The sequence below is a fragment of the Petromyzon marinus genome (genome assembly GCF_048934315.1).
Source record: "Petromyzon marinus isolate PM22_M1 ecotype Great Lakes invasive population chromosome 76 unlocalized genomic scaffold, UKy_Petmar_22M1.pri1.0 chr76_unloc.1, whole genome shotgun sequence".
Classification (NCBI taxonomy): Eukaryota; Metazoa; Chordata; class Hyperoartia; order Petromyzontiformes; family Petromyzontidae; genus Petromyzon; species Petromyzon marinus.
Window position 1 is genome coordinate 802,393 of NW_027422618.1, and position 20,108 is coordinate 822,500.

General features: G+C 49.6%; 1 pseudogene; it reads right to left on the reverse strand.

Moving 5' to 3' along the window:
* LOC116937586 (glycine receptor subunit beta-like) overlaps positions 1-20,108 on the reverse strand; it is a 39,924-nt pseudogene that overhangs the window by 13,875 nt on the left and 5,941 nt on the right.

Genomic DNA, 20,108 nt, shown 5'->3' on the forward strand with positions numbered 1-20,108 from the left:
TGAGTGACGAGGTGAGTGAGTGCCGAGGTGAGTGAGTGACGAGGTGAGTGACGAGGTGAGTGAGTGACGAGGTGAGGGATGAGGTGAGTGAGTGACAAGGTGAGTGACGAGGTGAGTGAGTGACGAGATGAGTGACGAGGTGAGTGACGAGGTGAGTGACGAGGTGAGTGAGTGACGAGGTGAGTGACGAGGTGAGTGAGTGACGAGGTGAGTGACGAGGTGAGTGAGTGACGAGGTGAGTGAGTGACGAGGTGAGTGAGTGACGAGGTGAGTGACGAGGTGAGTGAGTGACGAGATGAGTGACGAGGTGAGTGACGAGGTGAGTGACGAGGCGAGTGACGAGGTGAGTGAGTGACGAGGTGAGTGACGAGGCGAGTGACGAGGCGAGTGAGTGACGAGGTGAGTGACGATGTGAGTGACGAGGTGAGCACGTGACGAGGTGAGCACGTGACGATGTGAGTGATGAGGCGAGTGAGTGACGAGGTGAGTGACGAGGTGAGTGAGTGACGAGGTGAATGACGAGGCGAGTGACGAGGTGAGTGACGAGGTGAGTGACGAGGTGAGCACGTGACGAGGCGAGTGACGAGGTGAGTGACAAGGTGAGTGAGTGACGAGGCGAGTGACGAGGTGAGTGACGAGGTGAGTGACGAGGTGAGCACGTGACGAGGCGAGTAACAAGGTGAGTGACGAGGCGAGTGACGAGGTGAGTGACGAGGCGAGTGACGAGGCGAGTGACGAGGTGAGTGACGAGTTGAGTGACGAGGTGAGCACGTGACGAGGCGAGTAACGAGGTGAGTGACGAGGCGAGTGACGAGGTGAGTGAGTGACGAGGCGAGTGACGAGGTGAGCACGTGACGAGGCGAGTGACGAGGTGAGTGACGAGGCGAGTGACGAGGCGAGTGACGAGGTGAGTGACGAGGCGAGTGATGAGGTGAGTGAGTGACGAGGTCAGTGACGAGGCGAGTGACGAGGTGAGTGAGTGACGAGGTCAGTGACGAGGTGAGTGAGTGACGAGGTGAGTGACGAGGTGAGTGAGTGACGAGTTGAGCGACGAGGTGAGCGAGTGACGAGGTGAGTGACGAGGCGAGCACGTGACGAGGCCACCACCTGCACGATGGCGAACTCGACAAGGGAGGCAAACCCAAAGACGAGGCAGGCAATGAGCCAAATGTCCAGCGCCTTCACGTAGGACACCTTGGGGAGCTCGGCAGCCAGCGACATCGCCTGCGACGCCAGCGACAGCACCGACAAGATGCCTGCAGTGGTAACATCATCAGCATCATCATCATCAGCATCATCATCAGCATCATCATCAGCAGGTAGGACACCTTGGGGAGCTCGGCAGCCAGCGACATCGCCTGCGACGCCAGCGACAGCACCGACAAGATGCCTGCAGTGGTAACATCATCAGCATCATCATCAGCATCATCATCATCAGCATCATCATCAGCATCATCATCAGCAGGTAGGACACCTTGGGGAGCTCGGCAGCCAGCGACATCGCCTGCGACGCCAGCGACAGCACCGACAAGATGCCTGCAGTGGTAACATCATCATCATCAGCATCATCATCATCAGCAGGTAGGACACCTTGGGGAGCTCGGCAGCCAGCGACATCGCCTGCGACGCCAGCGACAGCACCGACAAGATGCCTGCAGTGGTAACATCATCATCATCATCAGCATCATCATCAGCATCATCATCATCAGCATCATCATCAGCAGTGTCATCATCAGCAGGTAGGACACCTTGGGGAGCTCGGCAGCCAGCGACATCGCCTGCGACGCCAGCGACAGCACCGACAAGATGCCTGCAGTGGTAACACCATCATCATCAGCATCATCATCAGCATCATCATCAGCAGCGTCATCAGCAGGTAGGACACCTTGGGGAGCTCGGCAGCCAGCGACATCGCCTGCGACGCCAGCGACAGCACCGACAAGATGCCTGCAGTGGTAACATCATCATCATCAGCATCATCATCATCAGCATCATCATCAGCATCATCATCATCAGCAGGTAGGACACCTTGGGGAGCTCGGCAGCCAGCGACATCGCCTGCGACGCCAGCGACAGCACCGACAAGATGCCTGCAGTGGTAACATCATCATCATCAGCATCATCAGCATCATCATCAGCAGTGTCATCAGCAGGTAGGACACCTTGGGGAGCTCGGCAGCCAGCGACATCGCCTGCGACGCCAGCGACAGCACCGACAAGATGCCTGCAGTGGTAACATCATCATCATCAGCATCATCAGCATCATCAGCATCATCATCAGCAGGTAGGACACCTTGGGGAGCTCGGCAGCCAGCGACATCGCCTGCGACGCCAGCGACAGCACCGACAAGATGCCTGCAGTGGTAACATCATCATCATCATCAGCATCATCATCAGCATCATCATCAGCATCATCATCATCAGCAGGTAGGACACCTTGGGGAGCTCGGCAGCCAGCGACATCGCCTGCGACGCCAGCGACAGCACCGACAAGATGCCTGCAGTGGTAACATCATCATCATCAGCATCATCATCAGCATCATCATCAGCATCATCATCATCAGCAGGTAGGACACCTTGGGGAGCTCGGCAGCCAGCGACATCGCCTGCGACGCCAGCGACAGCACCGACAAGATGCCTGCAGTGGTAACATCATCATCATCAGCATCATCATCAGCATCATCATCAGCATCATCATCAGCAGCATCATCATCAGCAGGTAGGACACCTTGGGGAGCTCGGCAGCCAGCGACATCGCCTGCGACGCCAGCGACAGCACCGACAAGATGCCTGCAGTGGTAACATCATCATCATCAGCATCATCATCAGCATCATCATCAGCAGCATCATCATCAGGTAGGACACCTTGGGGAGCTCGGCAGCCAGCGACATCGCCTGCGACGCCAGCGACAGCACCGACAAGATGCCTGCAGTGGTAACATCATCATCATCAGCATCATCATCATCAGCATCATCATCAGCATCATCATCAGCAGCATCATCATCAGCAGGTAGGACACCTTGGGGAGCTCGGCAGCCAGCGACATCGCCTGCGACGCCAGCGACAGCACCGACAAGATGCCTGCAGTGGTAACATCATCATCATCAGCATCATCATCAGCATCATCAGCATCAGCAGTGTCATCATCAGCATCATCATCAGCAGGTAGGACACCTTGGGGAGCTCGGCAGCCAGCGACATCGCCTGCGACGCCAGCGACAGCACCGACAAGATGCCTGCAGTGGTAACATCATCATCATCAGCATCATCATCATCAGCATCATCATCAGCATCATCATCAGCAGCATCATCATCAGCAGGTAGGACACCTTGGGGAGCTCGGCAGCCAGCGACATCGCCTGCGACGCCAGCGACAGCACCGACAAGATGCCTGCAGTGGTAACATCATCATCATCAGCATCATCATCATCAGCATCATCATCAGCATCATCATCAGCAGCATCATCATCAGCAGGTAGGACACCTTGGGGAGCTCGGCAGCCAGCGACATCGCCTGCGACGCCAGCGACAGCACCGACAAGATGCCTGCAGTGGTAACATCATCATCATCAGCATCATCATCAGCATCATCATCATCAGCATCATCATCATCAGCAGTGTCATCAGCAGGTAGGACACCTTGGGGAGCTCGGCAGCCAGCGACATCGCCTGCGACGCCAGCGACAGCACCGACAAGATGCCTGCAGTGGTAACATCATCAGCATCATCATCAGCATCATCAGCATCAGCAGTGTCATCATCAGCATCATCATCAGCAGGTAGGACACCTTGGGGAGCTCGGCAGCCAGCGACATCGCCTGCGACGCCAGCGACAGCACCGACAAGATGCCTGCAGTGGTAACATCATCATCATCAGCATCATCATCAGCATCATCAGCATCAGCAGTGTCATCATCAGCATCATCATCAGCAGGTAGGACACCTTGGGGAGCTCGGCAGCCAGCGACATCGCCTGCGACGCCAGCGACAGCACCGACAAGATGCCTGCAGTGGTAACATCATCATCATCAGCATCATCATCATCAGCATCATCATCAGCATCATCATCAGCAGCATCATCATCAGCAGGTAGGACACCTTGGGGAGCTCGGCAGCCAGCGACATCGCCTGCGACGCCAGCGACAGCACCGACAAGATGCCTGCAGTGGTAACATCATCATCATCAGCATCATCATCATCAGCATCATCATCAGCATCATCATCAGCAGCATCATCATCAGCAGGTAGGACACCTTGGGGAGCTCGGCAGCCAGCGACATCGCCTGCGACGCCAGCGACAGCACCGACAAGATGCCTGCAGTGGTAACATCATCATCATCATCAGCATCATCATCAGCATCATCAGCATCAGCAGTGTCATCATCAGCATCATCATCAGCAGGTAGGACACCTTGGGGAGCTCGGCAGCCAGCGACATCGCCTGCGACGCCAGCGACAGCACCGACAAGATGCCTGCAGTGGTAACATCATCATCATCAGCATCATCATCAGCATCATCAGCATCAGCAGTGTCATCATCAGCATCATCATCAGCAGGTAGGACACCTTGGGGAGCTCGGCAGCCAGCGACATCGCCTGCGACGCCAGCGACAGCACCGACAAGATGCCTGCAGTGGTAACATCATCATCATCAGCATCATCATCAGCATCATCAGCATCAGCAGTGTCATCATCAGCATCATCATCAGCAGGTAGGACACCTTGGGGAGCTCGGCAGCCAGCGACATCGCCTGCGACGCCAGCGACAGCACCGACAAGATGCCTGCAGTGGTAACATCATCATCATCAGCATCATCATCATCAGCATCATCATCAGCATCATCATCAGCAGCATCATCATCAGCAGGTAGGACACCTTGGGGAGCTCGGCAGCCAGCGACATCGCCTGCGACGCCAGCGACAGCACCGACAAGATGCCTGCAGTGGTAACATCATCATCATCATCAGCATCATCATCATCAGCATCATCAGCATCATCATCAGCAGCATCATCATCAGCAGGTAGGACACCTTGGGGAGCTCGGCAGCCAGCGACATCGCCTGCGACGCCAGCGACAGCACCGACAAGATGCCTGCAGTGGTAACATCATCATCATCAGCATCATCATCATCAGCATCATCATCAGCAGGTAGGACACCTTGGGGAGCTCGGCAGCCAGCGACATCGCCTGCGACGCCAGCGACAGCACCGACAAGATGCCTGCAGTGGTAACATCATCATCATCAGCATCATCATCAGCATCATCAGCATCAGCAGTGTCATCATCAGCATCATCATCAGCAGGTAGGACACCTTGGGGAGCTCGGCAGCCAGCGACATCGCCTGCGACGCCAGCGACAGCACCGACAAGATGCCTGCAGTGGTAACATCATCATCATCAGCATCATCATCATCAGCATCATCATCAGCATCATCATCAGCAGCATCATCATCAGCAGGTAGGACACCTTGGGGAGCTCGGCAGCCAGCGACATCGCCTGCGACGCCAGCGACAGCACCGACAAGATGCCTGCAGTGGTAACATCATCATCATCAGCATCATCATCAGCATCATCATCAGCAGGTAGGACACCTTGGGGAGCTCGGCAGCCAGCGACATCGCCTGCGACGCCAGCGACAGCACCGACAAGATGCCTGCAGTGGTAACATCATCATCATCAGCATCATCATCATCAGCATCATCATCAGCATCATCATCAGCAGCATCATCATCAGCAGGTAGGACACCTTGGGGAGCTCGGCAGCCAGCGACATCGCCTGCGACGCCAGCGACAGCACCGACAAGATGCCTGCAGTGGTAACATCATCATCATCAGCATCATCATCATCAGCATCATCATCAGCATCATCATCAGCAGCATCATCATCAGCAGGTAGGACACCTTGGGGAGCTCGGCAGCCAGCGACATCGCCTGCGACGCCAGCGACAGCACCGACAAGATGCCTGCAGTGGTAACATCATCATCATCAGCATCATCATCATCAGCATCATCATCAGCATCATCATCAGCAGCATCATCATCAGCAGGTAGGACACCTTGGGGAGCTCGGCAGCCAGCGACATCGCCTGCGACGCCAGCGACAGCACCGACAAGATGCCTGCAGTGGTAACATCATCATCATCAGCATCATCATCATCAGCATCATCATCAGCAGTGTCATCATCAGCAGGTAGGACACCTTGGGGAGCTCGGCAGCCAGCGACATCGCCTGCGACGCCAGCGACAGCACCGACAAGATGCCTGCAGTGGTAACATCATCATCATCAGCATCATCATCAGCATCATCAGCATCAGCAGTGTCATCAGCAGTGTCATCAGCATCATCAGCAGCAGTGTCATCATCATCAGCAGCAGTGTCATCATCAGCAGCAGTGTCATCATCATCATCAGCAGTGTCATCATCATCAGCAGTGTCATCATCAGCAACAGTGTCATCATCATCAGCAACAGTGTCATCATCATCAGCAGTGTCATCATCATCAGCAGTATCATCATCAGCAGTGGCATCATCATCAGCAGTGTCATCAGCAGTGTCATCATCATCAGCAGTGTCATCATCATCAGCAGTGTCATCATCATCAGCAGTGTCATCACCATCATCATCAGTAGTGTCATCATCAGCAGCAGTGTCATCATCATTATCATCAGCAATGTCATCATCATCAGCAGCAGTGGCATTATCAACATCATCAGTGTCATCATCATCAGCAGCAGCAGTGTCATCATCATCATCAGTGTCATGATCATCATCAGTGTCATGATCATGCATTATCAACATCATCAGTGTCATCATCATCAGCAGCAGCAGTGTCATCATCATCATCAGTGTCATGATCATCATCAGTGTCATGATCATCATCAGCAGTGTCATCATCATCAGCAGCAGTGTCATCAGCAGTGTCATCATCAGCAGCAGCAGTGTCATCATCAGCAGCAGTGTCATCATCAGTGTCATGATCATCATCAGCAGTGTCATCATCAGTGTCATGATCATCATCAGCAGTGTCATCATCATCAGCAGCAGTGTCATCATCAGCAGCAGCAGTGTCATCATCATCAGTAGTGTCATCATCATTATCATCAGCAGTGTCATCATCATCAGCAGCAGTGTCATCATCATCAGCAGTGTCATCATCATCATCAGCAGTGTCATCATCATCAGCAGTGGCATCATCATCATCAGTGTCATCATCAGCAGTGTCATCATCAGCAGCAGCAGTGTCATCATCATTATCATCAGCAGTGTCATCATCATCAGCAGCAGTGTCATCATCATCAGCAGTGTCATCATCAGCAGCAGCAGCAGTGTCATCATCATTATCACCAGCAGTGTCATCATCATCAGCAGCAGTGTCATCATCATCAGCAGTGGCATTATCATCATCATCATCATCAGTGTCATCATCATCAGTGTCATCATCATCAGCAGTGTCATCATCAGCAGCAGTGTCATCATCATCAGTGTCATGATCATCATCAGCAGTGTCATCATCAGCAGCAGCAGTGTCATCAGCAGTGTCATCAGCAGCAGCAGTGTCATCATCAGCAGCAGTGTCATGATCAGTGTCATGATCATCATCAGCAGTGTCATCATCAGTGTCATGATCATCATCAGCAGTGTCATCATCATCAGCAGCAGTGTCATCAGCAGTCATCATCAGCAGCAGCAGTGTCATCAGCAGCAGCAGGATCATCATCATTAACAGCAGCAGCAGTGTCATCATCAGCAGCAGTGTCATCATCAGTGGTAGTAGTAGAGGTCGTAGTGTTAGTGGTAGTAGTGGTAGTAGTAGTAGTGGTAGTAGAGGTAGTAGTGGTAGTAGTAGTAGAGGTAGTAGTAGTGGTAGTAATGGTAGTAGTAGTAATAGTGGTAGTAGTAGTGGTAGTAATGGTTGTAGTAGTAGTGGTCGTAGTAGAGGTAGTAGTGGTAGTAGTGGTAGTAGTAGTAGTGGTAGTAGTGGTAGTGGTAGTAGTAGTGGTAGTAGTAGTAGTGGAGGTAGTAGTAGTGGTAGTAGGAGGTAGTAGTAGTGGTAGTAGTAGTGTTAGTAGTAGAGGTAGTAGTGGTAGTAGTAGTTTTAGTAGTAGAGGTAGTAGTAGTGGTAGTAGTAGTGTTAGTAGTAGAGGTAGTAGTAGTAGTGGAGGTCGTAGTGTTAGTAGTAGTAGTGGTAGTAGTAGTGGTAGTAGTAGAAGTAGTAGTAGTGGAGGTAGTAGTAGTAGTATTGGTAGTCGAGGTAGTAGTAGTGGTAGTAGTAGTGATAGTAGAGGTAGTAGTGGTAGTAATGGTAGTAGTGGAAGTAGTTGTAGTGGTAGTAGGAGGTAGTAGTGGTAGCAGTAGTAGAGGTAGTAGTAGTAGTGGTAGTAGTAATAGTGGTAGGAGTAGTAGTGGTGGTAGTGGTAGTAGTAGAAGTAGTAGTGGTAGTAGTAATGGTGGTAGTGGTAGTAGTAGTAGTGGTGGTAGTAGTAGTGGTAGTAGTAGAGGTCGTAGTGTTAGTGGTAATAGTGGTAGTAGTAGTAGTGGTAGTAGATGTAGTAGTGGTAGTGGAGGTCGTAGTGTTAGTGGTAGTAGTGGTAGTAGTAGTGGTAGTAGTAATAGTGGTAGTAGTGGTAGTAGTAGTAGTGGTAGTGGAGGTCGTAGTGTTAGTGGTAGTAGTGGTAGTAGTAGTAGTAGTATTGGTAGTAGTAGTAGTGGTAATAGTAGTAGTGGTAGTAGTAGTAATGGTAGAGGTAGTAGTGGTAGTAGTAGTGGTAGTAGGAGGTATTAGTGGTAATAGTAGTAGTGGTAGTAGTGGAAGTCGTAGTGTTAGTGGTAGTAGTAGTAGTGGAGGTAGTAGTAGTGGTAGTAGGAGGTAGTAGAGGTAGTAGTAGTAGTGGAGGTCGTAGTGTTAGTAGCAGTAGTGGTAGTAGTAGCAGTGGCAGTAGTAGAGGTAGTAGTAGTAGAGGTAGTAGTGTCAGTGGTAGTAGTGGTAGTAGTAGTAGTAGTGGTACTAGAGGTAGTAGTGGTAGTGGAGGTCGTAGTGTTAGTGGTAGTAGTGGTAGTAGTAGTGGTAGTAGTAGTAGTGGTAGTAGAGGTAGTAGTAGTAGTGGAGGTCGTAGTGTTAGTAGTAGTAGTAGTAGAGGTAGTAGTAGTAGAGGTAGTAGTGTTAGTGGTAGTAGTGGTAGTAGTAGTGGTATTAGAGGTAGTAGTGGTAGTGGAGGTCGTAGTGTTAGTGGTAGTAGTGGTAGTAGTAGTGGTAGTAGTGGTAGTAGTGGTAGTAGTAGTAGTGGAGGTAGTAGTGGTAGTAGTGGCAGTAGTAGTAGTGGTAGTAGTAGGAGGTTGTAGTAGTGGTAGTAGTAGTGGTAGTAGTAGTGGTAGTAGTGGAGGTCGTAGTGTTAGTGGTAGTAGTGGAGGTAGTAGTAGTGGTAGTAGGAGGTAGTAGTAGTGGTAGTAGTAGAGGTAGTAGTAGTAGTGGAGGTCGTAGTGTTAGTAGTAGTGGTAGTAGTAGTTGTAGTAGTAGAGGTAGTAGTAGTAGAGGTAGTAGTGGTAGTAGTAGTGGTAGTAGTAGTGATAGTAGAGGTAGTAGTGGTAGTAGTAGAGGTAGTAGTGGTAGTAGTAGTGGTAGTAGTAATAGTGGCAATAGTAATAGTGGTAGTAGAAGTGGTAGTAGTAGTAGTGGTAGTAGTAGTAGTGGTAGTAGTAGAGATAGTAGTAGTAGTGGAGGTCGTAGTGTTAGTAGTAGTAGTGGTAGTAGTAGTTGTAGTAGTAGAGGTAGTAGTAGTGGTAGTAGTAGAGGTAGTAGTGGTAGTAGTAGTGGTAGTAGTGGTAGTAGTAGTGGTAGTAGTAATAGTGGTAATAGTAATAGTGGTAGTAGTAGTGGTAGTAGTAGTGGTAGTAGTGGTAGTAGTATTAGTCGTAGTAGTAGAGGTAGTGGTGGTAGTAGTAGTAGTGGCAGTAGTAGTAGTGGTAGTAGGAGGTTGTAGTAGTGGTAGTACTAGTGGTAGTAGTAGTGGTAGTAGTAGAAGTAGTAGTAGTGGAGGTCGTAGTGTTAGTAGTAGTAGTGGTAATAGTAGTAGTGGTAGTAGTAGTAGTGGTAGTAGTAGTAGTGGTAGTAGTAGTGGTAGTAGTGGAGGTAGTAGTGGTAGTAGTAGTGGTAGTAGTAGAGGTAGTAGTAGTAGTGGTAGTAGTAGCATTAGTAGAGGTTGTCGTGGTAGTAGTAATAGTAGTAGTGATAGTAGAGGTAGTAGTGGTAGTAGTAGTAGTGGTAGTAGTTGTAGTGGTAGTAGGAGGTAGTAGTGGTAGTAATAGTAGTGGTATTAGTAGTGGTAGTAGTGATAGTAGTAGTAGAGGTAGTAGTAGTAGTGTAGGTCGTAGTGTTAGTAGTGGTAGTAGTAGAGGTAGTAGTAGTAGTGGAGGTAGTAGTGTTAGTGGTAGTAGTGGTAGTAGTAGTAGTGGTAGTAGTAGTAGTGGTAGTAGTAGAGGTAGTCGTGGTAGTAGTAGTAGTGGTAGTAGTGATAGTAGAGGTAGTAGTGGTAGTAGTAGTGGTAGTAGTTGTAGTGGTAGTAGGAGGTAGTAGTGGTATTAGTAGTAGTAGTGGTAGTAGTGGTAGTAGTAGTAGTGGTAGTAGTAGTGATGGTAGTAGTAGAGGTAGTAGTAGTAGTGATAGTAGAGGTAGTAGTTGTAGTAGTAGAGGTAGTAGTAGTAGTGGTAGTAGTAGTGGTAGTAGTGGTAGTAGTAGTGGAAGTAGTAGTAATAGTAGAGGTAGTAGAGGTAGTAGTAGTGGTAGTAGTAGTAATGGTAGTAGTAGTAGTGGTAGTAGTAGAGGTAGTAGTGGTAGTAGTAGTAGTAGTGGTAGTAGTAGTGGTAGTAGTAGTAGAGGTAGTGATAGTAGTCGGAGTGGTAGTAGGAGGTAGTAGTGGTAGTAGTGGTAGTAGTAGTGGTAGTAGTAGTGGTAGTAGTAGTGATAGTAGTGGTAGTAGTAGTATTAGTAGTAGTGGTAGTAGTTGTAGTCGTAGTAGGAGGTAGTAGTGGTAGTAGTAGTGGTAGTAGTAGTGGTAGTAGTAGTAGTGGTAGTAGGAGGTAGTAGTAGTGGTAGTAGTCGTAGTAGTAGTAGTGGTAGTAGTAGAGGTAGTAGTGGTAATAGTAGTAGGAGGAGGTAGTGGTGGTAGTAGTAGAGGTAGTAGTGGTAATAGTAGTAGTGGTAGTAGTATTAGTGATAGTAGTGGTAGTAGGAGGTAGTAGTAGTGGTAGTGGAGGTAGTAGTGGTAGTAGTGGTAATAGCAGTAGTGGTAGTAGTAGTGATAGTAGTAGTAGAGGTAGTAGTGGTAATAGTAGTAGGTAGTAGCAGTGATAGTAATAGTAGTAGAAGTAGTAGTAGTGGTAATAGTAGTGATAGTAGTAGTAGAGGTAGTAGTGGTAATAGTAGTAGGTAGTAGCAGTGATAGTAGTAATAGTAGTAGAGGTAGTAGTAGTGGTAATAGTAGTGGTAGTAGTAGTGGTAGTAGTAATAGTAGTAAAGGTAGTAGTAGTCGTAATAGTAGTGGTAGTAGTAGTGATAGTAGTAGTAGAGGTAGTAGTGGTAATAATAGTAGGTAGTAGTAGTGATAGTAGTAATAGTAGTAGAGGTAGTAGTAGTGGTAATAGTAGTGGTAGTAGTAGTGATAGTAGTAGTAGAGGTAGTAGTGGTAATAGTAGTAGGTAGTAGTAGTGGTTTTTGAGTTCCATGTATGAGGTATAACCCTGTGAGCCATGCGGCTCGTGACTTCGCTACAACCGCAACAAAAAAAAACACGAACAAGAAAGATCTTAAAGTGGCCGCGCGCAAACAGACAAATCCAGGGCAAAAACAGCAAAAATCTTGCAGAAAAAGCACCGCTTTTCAACGCTGTGCGCGAAAATCCCAGCGGGATGCAAGTCAAGCAATAACAACCGTAAATGCGAATTTAGATTAAAGTTAGCAGGCTAACTCTGTTTCTACAACAAACAAACGTGGCTAAAACCAAAGCGTCTTCGAAAGCCACCAAAATAAAGCGGTAAAAACAGCGGTGACCGTAGGAACTGTGATTGAAACTTAACAATAAGCGATCCACACGTAACATGTGCTGCCAAACTTTTCAGCCATGGCTGGCTGCATGAGTCGCTCCATAACAACATGAGCCATCAGTAGTAGTATCAACATTGTTTTGAATGCGCCTTTAAAGATCAGCGCACTATAATCAAAACTCAAGACCATGCTTTAACAGCGGTCATCCGGAGCGATGCATTTGATTTCAATGCCATTCTGAACAGCAGTGGCAGCTAGGGGTGTCCAACTCCTCTAGAGCAGTTTTGAGTGAAGATCTCACAGGTAGTGTGATCCAAGTTGCAGTTTATTGGCAATAGCATTCCAGACCCTGGGGGCATCAAAAGCAAAGGCCCTTCCTCCAGTTTTTGTACGGCAATAGGGAATGTGAAGCTGGTAAATGAGCGAAGACCTGAGGTCAAATTTGTTCTTTGAAACAGAGAGGAGATCCAGCAGGTAGTCTTGCTGATTTCCTTGTAAGTAGATCGTGAATAAATAAGATCTGATGCACAAGCCGTCGAACATTAAGAGATGTTAAGTTTGACCCAATGTAGAGATCACAGTGGTGAGTCCTATATGGGCAGTTCAATGCAAATCTTAAGGCCGAGTGATAGATGGAATCAAGCTTCTTCAGTACAGTACTTGGGGCTGATTTATACACGATGTCACAGTAGTCAAGTAGAGGCAGTATGGCAGCTTTTATCAATTCCAAACGGAACATTGGGGGGAAGCAGTGCTTGTGTCGATACAGAAAACTAATTTTTTATGTTTGCCTTTTTACCAATATAATCAATGTGATCTTGAAAATTCAGCTTTGAATTAAAGATGACCCCAAGATACTTATAGATCTTGACTTGCTCTATTTGATGATTATTTAAGGAATGTAATTGGGGGAAAAATAACTTCCTGCTTTAGTCCCGGTGAGAAGCATAGCACCTTGGTTTTGGAGGTATTCAGGACTAGTTTAAGAGCAACTAGCTGACGTAGTTTGTTGAAATCACCCTGGAGCTTAGCAATCACGTCATCCGGAGAGCGGCCAGCAGTAATCAGTATCGTGTCATCTGCAAACAGATTTACCCTGGAATGATCCGGGTCAGTGCCCAAGTCATTGACATAAAGAGAAAACAAGAGGGGGCCGAGGATGGAACCCTGTGGAACCACTTTTGTTATCTTAACACTGTTTGACCTCCAACCATCTGTGAATACAGTTTGGGTGCGAGAAAAGAGGTAATTTTTAAAACCATTCCACTGCGTGTTTGGAGAAACCGAGGCAACTTAGTTTACTAAGCAGGGTGTTGTGGTCCACTGTATCAAAGGCTTTGGACAGGTCAAGAAAAAGACAGGCACAGTACTGCTTATTATCAAGGCTACTGTAAATGTGATTCAGAGAGTCTAATGCAGCAGATGTGGTGCTGCATTTTTTTCGGAACCCAGATTGTTTTCGATGTAAGAGATTGTTGTCGGACAGGAAACTGCTAATTTGGTAGTTCAATCATTTTTTAAATATGTTCATCAACGGGGACAAAATTAAGATAGGTCGGTAGTTATTTGGATCATCTTTAGGGCCCCACTTTGTGAAGTGGACGGACATAAGAATGTTTCCATTCTAGAGGTACTGATGCTTCTTTGATGGATAGGTTGGAAAATATTGCGTATAGGTTTGTATATACACCTTCTGTTGATAATTTAGGTAATGCGTCTTTAGTGCAAGATACTAGTTTTTGAATTTTGTGTACTGTACCAAATCTTACTGCAAGATTTGGTACAGGGGTGTAGGAAATTGCATGAGCAAGGGATGACTCCCAATACATTATCAAAAAGGTCACCACAGACAAATGAAGGTAAAAATTGTCCACAATTTTTTGGGGCTCTGAAAAATAGTCCCCATTTCGTTTAAGCTCAACGGGCAGATTATCTGTGTTGGATGCCTTTTCGATACATTTGATTAAATTTCGATTTAAAGCTTTCGTGACTGCAGGGATTCATCATCTGGGTTTCTTTCGGTAAAGTCACCACGTATAATGGAGATAAAATAATAATAAAAAAGAATAATAACAGAATAAAATTCTCACGACGTTTCGACTGCAACACAAGCAGCCATCATCAGGTGTGAAAACCACAGCAAGAAAATTTGTGTGGTTTTCACACCTGACGATGATTGCTTGTGTTGCAGTCGCAACGTCGTGAGAATTTTATTGTTATATATTTGTATTATTTTATTGTTTCCCTTCTACGTGGTGACTTTACCGAAAGAACCAAGGCTATGAATCCCTGCAGTCACGAAAGCTTTAAATCAAGGTGACCAACAGTTAGCCGAGCAAAGACGGGAATACTATCCGCTCCGGTAGAGGGGGACCCTTTGAGGTAGGACAGTTGTTTCAGAACATTACTTTCGTGGATAGGCTGGAAACTAAATTATTTTAATGTTTGGACAGGGGTGTAGGAAATTGCATGAGCAAGGGATGACTCCCAATACATTATCAAAAAGGTCACCACAGACAAATGAAGGTAAAAATTGTCCACAATTTTTTGGGGCTCTGAAAAATAGTCCCCATTTCGGTTAAGCTCAACGGGCAGATTATCTGTGTTGGATGCCTTTTCGATACATTTGATTAAATTTCGATTCAAAGCTTTCGTGACTGCAGGGATTCATCATCTGGGTTTCTTTCGGTAAAGTCACCACGTATAATGGAGATAAAATAATAAAAAATAATAATAACAGAATAAAATTCTCACGACGTTTCGGCCACAACACAAGTAGCCTTCCTCAGGTGAAGAAGCAGGACTGTCCGGAAGACAGCGCTTGAGTTCGGACAGCGCTTGAGTTCGGACAGACCTGTTTCTTCACCTGAGGAAGGCTACTTGTGTTGTGGCCGAAACGTCGTGAGAATTTTATTCTGTTATTATTATTTTTATTATTTTGTCTCCATTCTACGTGGTGACTTTACCGAAAGAACCCAGAAGGTGCATTTGATTGTTTTCCAGAAGATCCTGGCATTGCCATGCGATTCCAGGAGAGTGGAGGAGAAGCAGGCATTTACTTTGCGTGCTGTAAGCTTCTGACGCATCTATTCCTTAAAATCCTGTATGCTAGCCGGTCATTGACCAAATAACTTTTCTTAGCACATACCCAAGCCTTGTCCCCAGTTTTCATGAGCCAAGTAATCAAATCTAACCAACGGAGCATGTTTGTTAAGAATTTGGAGAAACGTGTGTACCTGAAGGTCTCCCAGGCCGTAGCCAGGTTGGGGATATCACAGACCTTGTCAATATCCGAGTGAAGCACATCATTAGTAAATGCCTGAGTGCTGAAGTGCCCCATGGAGTGCTTCTCAACCAATTTAGGGGAGGCTTTGGGTCTGGATGATGATCTCACCCCAAATATGAATGAGTGATCACGAAGGTTATTACCCAGAACACCAGCAAGTGGTGGTGGTAGGAGGAGGTAGTAGTGGAGGTAGTGGTAGGAGGAGGTGGTAGAGGTAGTGGTAGGAGGAGGTCGTAGTGGTAGTAGGAGGTCGTAGTGGTAGGCGGTGTGTGTGTAGTGGTAGGCGGTGTGGGTGTAGTGGTAGGCGGTGTGGGTGTGGTGGTAGGCGGTGTGTGTGTAGTGGTAGGCGGTGTGGGTGTAGTGGTAGGCGGTGTGGGTGTCGTGGTAGGTGGTGTGGGTGTGGTGGTAGGCGGTGTGGGTGGTGGTAGGCGGTGTGGCTGTAGTGGTAGGCGGTGTGGGTGTGGTGGTAGGCGGTGTGTGTGTGTAGTGGTAGGCGGTGTGTGTGTGGCGGTAGGCGGTGTGTGTGTAGTGGTGGTAGGCGGTGTGTGTGTGTAGTGGTAGGCGGTGTGGAGGTAGTGCTAGGCGGTGTAGGGGTAGCTGTAGGCGGTGTGTGTGTAGTGGTAGGCGGAGTGTGTGTGGTGGTAGGCGGTGTGGGTGTAGTGGTAGGCGGTGTGGGTGTGGCTGTAGTGGTAGGTGGTGTGTGTGTGTGGTGGTAGGTGGTGTGTGTGTGGTGGTAGGTGGTGTGTGTGGTGGTAGGCGGTGTGGGTGTGTAGTGGTAGGCGGTGTGTGTGTAGTGGTAGGTGGTGTGTGTGTGGTGGTAGGTGGTGTGGGTGTGTAGTGGTAGGCGGTGTGGCTGTAGTGGTAGGTGGTGTGTGTGTGTGGTGGTAGGTGGTGTGTGTGTGGTGGTAGGCGGTGTGGGTGTGTAGTGGTAGGCGGTGTGTGTGTGTGTAGTGGTAGGTGGTGTGGGTGTAGTGGTAGGTGGTGTGTGTGTGTGTAGTGGTAGGTGGTGTGTGTGTGGTGGTAGGTGGTGTGGGTGTAGTGGTAGGTGGTGTGGGTGTGTGTAGTGGTAGGTGGTGTGTGTGTGTGTGGTGGTAGGCGGTGTGGCTGTAGTGGTAGGCGGTGTGTGTGTAGTGGTAGGTGGTGTGTGTGTGGTGATAGGTGGTGTGTGTGTGGTGGTAGGTGGTGTGAGTGTGGTGGTAGGTGGTGTGGGTGTAGTGGTAGGTGGTGTGTGTGTGTGTGGTGGTAGGCGCTGTGTGTGTGTAGTGGTAGGCGGTGTGTGTGTGTGTGGTGGTAGGTGGTGTGTGTGTGTAGTGGTAGGCGATGTGTGTGTGGTGGTAGGTGGTGTGTGTGTAGTGGTAGGCGCTGTGGCTGTAGTGGTAGGCGCTGTGTGTGTGGTGGTAGGTGGTGTGTGTGTGTGTGGTGGTAGGTGGTGTGTGTGTGTGTGGTGGTAGGTGGTGTGTGTGTGGTGGTAGGCGCTGTGTGTGTGTAGTGGTAGGCGGTGTGTGTGTGTAGTGGTAGGCGGTGTGTGTGTGTAGTGGTAGGCGGTGTAGTGGTAGGTGGTGTGTGTGTGTGTGGTGGTAGGTGGTGTGTGTGTGTGTAGTGGTAGGCGGTGTAGTGGTAGGTGGTGTGTGTGTGCTCTGACCCAGGGGTACGCGTGCCGCGCTCGCCTCTGGGTTGATCCAGAACGAGAGCCAGGACAGCACCACGGTGAGCAGCGTGGGGGCGTAGACCCCCATGATGTAGAACCCCACTTGCCTGCGTAGCGTGAAGATCACCTCCACACACGTGTAGTAGCCTACAACACCATCAACATCACCACCATCACCATCATCACCATCAACATCATCAACATCACCATCAACATCATCAACATCACCATCAACATCACCACCATCACCACCACCACCACCATCAACATCACCATCACCACCATCAACATCATCACCACCACCATCAACATCATCATCATCAACATCACCATCATCATCAGCGTGGGCGTGTAGACCCCCATGATGTAGAACCCCACTTGCCTACGTAGCGTGAAGATCACCTCCACACACGTGTAGTAGCCTACACCATCACCAACACCACCATCAACATCACCATCATCACCATCAACATCCCCACCATCACCACCACCACCACCATCAACATCACCATCACCACCATCACCATCAACATCATCACCACCATCAACATCATCATCATCAACATCACCATCATCAGCGTGGGGGCGTAGACCCCCATGATGTAGAACCCCACTTGCCTGCGTAGCGTGAAGATCACCTCCACACACGTGTAGTAGCCTACACCATCACCACCATCAACATCATCAACATCACCATCAACATCACCATCATCATCATCACCATCAACATCAACATCATCACCATCACCATCAACATCATCACCATCAACATCACCATCATCATCATCAACATCACCATCACCACCACCATCACCACCATCAACATCACCATCATCACCATCAACATCATCACCATCAACATCATCACCATCAACATCACCATCACCACCATCAACATCACCACCATCAACATCAACATCACCACCATCAACATCATCATCAACATCACCATCACCACCATCAACATCAACATCACCACCATCAACATCAACATCACCACCATCAACATCACCATCACCACCATCAACATCATCATCACCATCAACATCATCATCATCAGCGTGGGGGCGTAGACCCCCATGATGTAGAACGCCACCTGTCTACGTATTGTGAAGATCACCTCCACACACGTATAGTAGCCTACACCATCACCACCATCAACATCACCATCAACATCACCATCAACATTATCATCACCATCAACATCATCACCATCAACATCACCATCACCACCATCAACATTAACATCAACATCACCATCACCACCATCAACATCACCATCACCATCATCACCATCACCACCATCAACATCACCACCATCAACATCACCATCAACATCAACATCACCATCATCACCATCAACATCACCACCATCACCACCATCAACATCACCACCATCACCACCATCAACATCACCACCATCACCACCATCAACATCACCACCATCATCACCATCACCACCATGAACATCATCATTACCATCATCAACATCACCACCATCATCACCATCAACATCACCACCATCATTACCATCATCAACATCACCATCAACATTACCACCATCATCACCATCAACATCACCATCAACATCACCACCATCAACATCACCACCATCGTCACCATCGGCATCATCAGCAGCAGCAGTGGGGTGCGTTGGGGCTGGGCTGTGTGGCGTGCTGTTTTGGTGGCACGGCACGCGGTGAGTTGCCGGTGTGCGGTAGTGGTGGCGCGGCAGTGGTGTGGTGGTGGTGCGTTGGTGGTGGTGTGGTGTGGTGGTGGTGTGGTGGTGGTGCGTTGGTGGTGGTGCGGTGGTGGTGGTGGTGCGGTGATTGTGCGGTGGTGGTGGTGTGGTGGTGGTGCGTTGGTGGTGGTGCGTTGATGGCGGTGCGGTGGCGATGCGGTGCCCACCGGTTCCCGGGTAGAACTTGGTGCAGTTCCCGTAGCGGATGTCGTCGTTGCTGATGTCGAACTGCGGCAGCGACATCTCGTCCATCTGCACCGGGTCGCCCGGGGCCCAGTTGAAGCGGAGGTCCTCCGTCGTGAAGCCGACTGCGGCCGGCAAGCAGCGGACAGAGAATGGCTCACGTGCTACCCCCGGGGGGACGTCCCCCCCCCACTCCCCCCCCCCCACCCCACCCAATGGACACTGGGACCCCCCACACAGACACCGGGACCCCCCACAGACCCAAGGCCCTCCGACTGCCTGGAACACCGCCAACAGATCCCAACACCCCTGGGTCACGTGAGTCCATTCATCTGTAATGACAGCGGAGTCAGCCTGCAGTAAGAGTGGACTGGTGGCCACGGGAGGTGATGACAGGGGGAGTCAGCCTGCAGTGTGAGTGGACTGGTGGCCACGGGAGGTAATGACAGGGGAGTCAGCCTGCAGTGTGAGTGGACTGGTGGCCACGGGAGGTAATGACAGGGGAGTCAGCCTGCAGTGTGAGTGAACTGGTAGCAACGGGAGGTAGTGACAGGGGGAGTCAGCCTGCAGTGTGAGTAGACTGGTGGTCATGGGAGGTAATGACAGGGGAGTCAGCCTGCAGTGTGAGTGGACTGGTGGCCACGGGAGGTAATGACAGGGGAGTCAGTCTGCAGTGTGAGTGGACTGGTGACCACGGGAGGTAATGACAGGGGAGTCAGCCGGCAGTGTGAGTGGACTGGTGGCCACGGGAGGTAGTGACAGGGGAGTCAGCCTGCAGTGTGAGTGGACTGGTGGCCACGGGAGGTAATGACAGGGGGAGCCAGCCTGCAGTGTGAGTGGACTGGTGGCCACGGGAGGTAGTGACAGGGGGAGTCAGTCTGCAGTGTGAGGGGACTGGTGGCCACGGGAGGTAGTGACAGGGGGAGTCAGCCTGCAGTGTGAGGGGACTGGTGGCCACGGGAGGTAGTGACAGGGGGAGTCAGCCTGCAGTGTGAGTGGACTGGTGGCCACGGGAGGTAATGACAGGGGAGTCAGCCTGGAGTGTGAGTGGACTGGTGACCACGGGCGGTAATGAAAGGGAGAGTCAGCCTGCAGTGTGAGTGGACTGGTGGCCACGGGAGGTAATGACAGGGGAGTCAGCCTACAGTGTGAGTGGACTGGTGGCCACGGGATTTAATGACAGGGGAGTCAGCCTGCAGTGTGAGGGG